Genomic DNA, 6,000 nt, shown 5'->3' on the forward strand with positions numbered 1-6,000 from the left:
AATATCAGTTTTCATTTGAAAATAGGGAATTTTTGAGGAGACAGGGGGGTTGGAGTAGTTTTGTTTGCATTTGATTTTTTTTTAGTTAATTTTATAAAAAAACTGCAAAAATCTCTTTTCATTTTATCTGAATAACATTTTGCTCTCACATTTATTTTTTTTTTTTACTAATTCACCATGCAGGAGGCCATTTCTTTGTATCTTATATTTTTTTACCCAAGACCGACTTTGTGTTTTTATTTGCCTTGGGGCCAAAGTGCTCTACATCATTTTAATGTCAAATACCAACTCATATGAAATCATGTAAGTTGCCATATCAAGACTGAAAATCATCAATCACTATTTATTTGTCATCACAATCACATTCCCGTGGGCTGAGTAACACATCCCACTGTGTATGTAAATATAATGGTGTTTTGCATTTGTGTGGACTCTTGTGCATGAGGTCTTGCATAAACAAGGCCAAAGGCTGATGTACATTCTAATTAAAAAGTGAATATGAACCAGTTTTCTATATTGGTATCCAACTGTGCTGTAAGAAAAGATGTTGATTATTCATGGGTTGGCCTTAACCAGTGCTTTATTCCTTCCGGATTCTATTGGATATTTTTGAATCTTTTAGATGACAAAGATGACAAAAAGGTTGTTTTTAAGCCAAACTATGAGTATTTATTGAGTATAATTGAAGCATAAATCAAGAGGTCATGGCAGGACTTTTTTCTTGGTTATCTTTAAATTTCAGCTTTTTTTCATAAAGCTGTATTTCAGCAGGTCCAAATAATAAGGAAAATATTGTGATGTATTTGTGGACTTTTTTCATCCAAATGAGTTTAAGCAATAGCATCTGTAAAATGAGAAAAACAAAACAAACAAATGCCCCTCCTCCCCCGCACAAAAAAAAAAAATCAACTTAAAAAACCCCCAAGAAAACAAAAAACACTCCCTACTTCACCAGGAAGGATTTGATAATGCCTCTCCATCCAAAGCATTGGAAATACAGAGGTGATTTTGTGAATGTGGAGCAATAGGGTTGTCATTCACAATATCGTCATTTTTTAAGGAGGGATTGTGAAAGGGAGTGAGATCACAGAATCTCATTGATTCCCTAAGCTGAAGTACTATTTTTATTTCATTGTCCACTTCCCAAACACCGAAAGTAACTGAGATTCAGTTCATGAACAGTATATTCCTTTAAGTCATAATCTTGTCTAGAATTGACAAACCTCTTCATTAGGGACAATACCTGACTTTCTAAGAGAGAAAAACCAAGGAGAATTAACACTTCTGAAGTTTCAGAGAAGTTTATCTTCTTTTGAAGTTACCTGCACTTTCCTTTTTCACATAATAAAAAGGCATGTTTCTAAACAACTTTTGTGTGGGTTTATTGGATATAAATGTGGCAGAGTTGTTTTTTTAACACATGGCACAAAGGTCAGCCTTAGTCTATTACCTGTTTTTTTATGGATGCTTGATTACTGCTTGCTGATTTTTTTTTTAACCCTGAACCACAGAAATCAGTAAATCTTTCTGAGAACTGAACCATTTAGTAATGCAATGTTGAACATCTGTCTCTACAAAACTGTAAATCTATTTTATAAAGAGGTAATTCAGCATAGCTAATAAATATGATTTTATGCCTTTTACTTTTCAGCTGTTTCTAGGTTCTAGATAGTAATGAATTAGTAATTCTTGAAACCCATTGTAAGGGAATAAGCTACTAAACGCAAGAGATATTTCTGAATAATAGACTTCTACCTTACAGAAGTATTGAGTTATATTTTTCTGATAGGGACCAACTCTTTTGAGGCTCTGAATTGTGTTGTACATCATCCTGACACTGCTTCTAGCTGGTATAAATATAAATGCCCGCAGTAACTATGGTGAATCATGTTTCCACAACTGATATTTATCCCACAGCTGTGTTTTGAATATCAGCTCTCTCTATACCCTCATACCATTAATTACATACCAGATTTCCTACAGAAACATGATAAAAGATGAGAAATAAATAGCAAGTGAAAGACCACTACTGAAAAAGTTGTCCAGACTTTTATAATCTGTAGAGAGAAACAGCCACATCTGAACTGTGAAACATTTCATTGCAGGGGTGGTACTTCAAACAAGCTGATAAATCCTGCTGTGAAATCCTTTTTCATTCTTCAGATGGTAAGAGACAAGAATGACTAGGCCAGATCTACCCCAGGGCTTGAAATGTGGCCAGCTAGAGTTAGATAATGTGGATTTCCCAGTCAGTGTTGAGAATCCACCACACTCAACTCAGTGTTGAAAAAATGTAACTCTTCTGTGGAAGCAGGGAGAGGAGCAGCAAGAATTCTTTTTCTTTGCCTCAGTCCTCTGGCCTTAACATTCAGTTTTTACTCAGGCTTATTCTACAAAATGCATTTGTTTTACTTTTATGAGTTAATATACTTTTAACATGAGAAGAGTAATTCCAAACATTATTCTTAATTTCTTTCTGACATGATTTGGAGACTACATTTGAAGTATGACTGTATTTCTAAGGAATCTTGTCATTTCTCCTTATATTATTGTAGGTGTCAGTGTTTTGGTCTTGGCTGGGTTAATGCACTTAGCCATGCCTCCCAATATTCAGGAGCATTAACCTGAATTTGCTTTTGTTTGAATTTGTTTTCCCAGAGGTGAGACATCAATTAGGTGCATTCTAGTCAGAATAACAGGGCGATTTAAGGCATTAGCACTTCCTTTCCAAAGTGGGAGCACCTGCTGAGTGCTCAGTGGTAAATGTGAAATGGAGAAAAACCTCAAAATATTTGCTGGGTAGATACTTTCAGTATCTACCTATCCTGGCCTGCCCATTAGGCTTAACTGCAATTAGAGTGTGAGTAGCTATCACTGTCCTTAATTCACTAAGAAAACATGAATTCTAATTAGCTTCAGACAAAATTAGAAGTCTCCCCAGAGGGATTCTAGGTCCACGTGGAAGTTCCCAGTGGGATACAGCCTGAACATCCTCCAGCCTCATAGCAGGAGATGCTAAAGCCTCATAGGAGGCTGGAGACAGAGCTTTATTAGAAACATCTCCTTTAACCCACTGCTGTGTCTTCAGTACCACAAATAACAGCACATGGAGTCCATTTTTTTTATAAATTCTGGATTTGGCTTGTAAAAAATCCAAAGGATATTTTATGCTAATAGCAACATTATGGGCTCTGTCTTCTAAAGCTTTACTGAGTCCTTACATGGCAAAATTCCCATGGTCTTGGATAGGTGATTTGCCTTTGGAAACTAGGCAAATTAATTACTCAAATGACTAATTTAAATATTCAGATTATCCATAAAAGCATTCTCACTGCACTGTTCTAAACTGTTTCAAGGGGTGGTTATGAACTATTGATGGGAGGTTTTTTTGTTAAGGTATTCACCATTTATTTCTTGCTTTGAACCTCACAAAAGCACTACTTGAGGTTTTGTGATATGATTGTTATGCTAATTTGATAACAACATCTCTGTTCATTGTTGAGTCACTACCCTGCTCTCCTGCGCACACACAATGCCTTAACAAATGATTCTGAGTTTGAGTCTAGGTTTGTTTTACCAAAGAATGCTGAAATCTGTCATTGCCTGGGAATTTAGCTGTAGTGATTAATGATCTAATGGTTCTCTAAATTTAATAATTCAGCTGATGTGTTATTATACCCTAGTTTTGAATTAAACTGCTTTCCCTTTCTTTGGCAAGGTCCAGAACTCTTGTCTAAATTTTTAATCTTGAAGCATCAGAGAAGAGACCTCAGTGCTGGGGGATCCATGGTGGGCTCCGTGTGTGTATTCAACTTCTTGGGGCCGCAGAGGCACGAGGCACTTGCATCCCCCCACACACAGTCACTCCTGCCTTGGAAGGACAAGAGGAAAACATGTCAAAGTCACCAGGTGAGCAGGACACTGGAAGCAAGCTAAAGAGTGAAGAAGGTGGGAAAGGCAGTGAATTGGCAGCGAACATGTCTTTAGACCAAGTGCTCTACAAATTGTCACTCTAGACACTAAGATAATTATTTGTTGCTCCACATTTCAAAACTGACCAGCAACAGTTGTCAATATTTTGTAGGGAAAGATTAATGTTGTATCAGCTGAGGGGAAGGGTAAAATTAGTTGTTTTCTTATTACTCCTTCCTTTTGTTTTGGACAGAGACTTTGATGTAACTCAGTGTTTGGAATGCTTAAGATAGTCTCGGCAGAGATGGATGAATGAGGCAAGCAAAGGTGGATGATAAATACAATTTATTTTCTGACCACATATGTGGTACATACTTTTTTATGATCAGTCTGGCAGTGCACCAGGTATTTACTATTCATCAGTATATTGCACTGTTGGATGACTGTCCTTTTGTTTTCATTCTCCTGTTGGTAAAATTAGAGACTGTCAAATCTGTAAGCAGTATTCTAGGCTTTTTTATAATTTAGCAATTGTACTATGGCAATAAAAACCTTTTGCAGAATTCTTTAAATATTCACTCAAGTAAGGTTTTTATCTTGACGAACAATATCACTTGTTCCAAAATAAAGAAAAACTCAGGTATATTCTCCTTTTGGGTAGAAAGAACTGATGCAATGGTCTTGATCGCAACCCAGAAAAAAAGAAGTGCATCATTAACACTGGGCTCTGTCTTTCAAGCCATTCTCATTCATTAGTTAGGATGCATAACTGCATAGCCTGTTATGTGCAGTTATAAGACCTGCAGAACTCAAGGTAAAATGTAGAATAAGCTCTAAAGTGACTAGCATCCTTTAAATGTTATGTGAAAACAACAGGATTATGTGCATGAACAACACCAGAAATTAGTTTTTCATGGATGGAAAATACTTCCCCAGAGGCAAGAGAAACTAAATAATATAGAACAAAATACAGCAATACTTGTCCTTGCAATACTGGAATAAGAACGCGTAACCAAATCGTTTCCTTACATGTACTTTTTGTTTCAAACCTAATTTATATTTTGAAGGACTGCCAAAATAGTCCAACTTCTCTCTCCATAAAGTTCTGTGTGATTCTTTTTGGAGTGGGTGTGGAAAGGGGAGTCAAATGAGGCATGTTATCAGGTAAAATATATCCTTTACAGTGTTTTGAAATTGTGGTGCCTTTTTCTGACTGATGGAATTTTGCCAAGTATTGACATTAAAAGCAGGAGGAATTTAAATAAGATTGTCTCCTAGCCTGCCAGAGGATGGTTCTTTATGAGCTCACCCCAAACTTTCAGCCCCAGTATTTTCCTTGAAAAATATTTTGGCTTCTCTCCATCTAAAACCTTTGCTGATCCACTGTACTTGGCACATTAATTTTTTCTGATTATTTTGGCAGCCATTAGACTTTGCTTAAGCCTACCATAGGGAAAAAACAAAGAAAGAAAACATGGGTATGCTTGACATGGGATAATTTGTTCCTTTACTTTTGTATTACTGATAGCAGTACCACTTCATTTACCATATATAAGGTGTAAGATAAATTTATAGAAAAGAGATTATAACTTTTTTGATAAAATCTGACCATCTATTTGCTGTTGGATGCTAAGAGCAGTTGTTCCAAGCTATAGTATTTACATCACTAATAGTCTACACAGACTTAATAAAGTTCCCCTAGCATTGAAAGGAGAAATTGAGCCTGAAAGAGCACTCAGGAAAAATAAGTATGTTTGGCTTAGTTTTCAGGTTTGTCACACAGGATAAGACCTCTCATGGCAGGCACAGGAACCACCATCCATCAGGAGCCTTACAACTAGAAAAAATGGATTTTAACCAAGCCAAGTACAAAAGGAAATAAGGCCCAAATAAGGAAAATAGTTTTAAAAATATCACAGTATTTTAATAATATATCTTGTTTTAAAAATAGAATACTCTGCAATAAAAATAAACAATAATTGGGTGAAAATCTGGGGTGAGGGGAGTGGAGAAGAAAGGTCAAATTTGGTGAAAACTATCTAAAGTTTCCATTGAACTAACTACAAGGCCCTACAGGAAGATTTAACA

Source organism: Poecile atricapillus, chromosome Z (assembly GCF_030490865.1).
Source record: "Poecile atricapillus isolate bPoeAtr1 chromosome Z, bPoeAtr1.hap1, whole genome shotgun sequence".
Taxonomy (NCBI): domain Eukaryota; kingdom Metazoa; phylum Chordata; class Aves; order Passeriformes; family Paridae; genus Poecile; species Poecile atricapillus.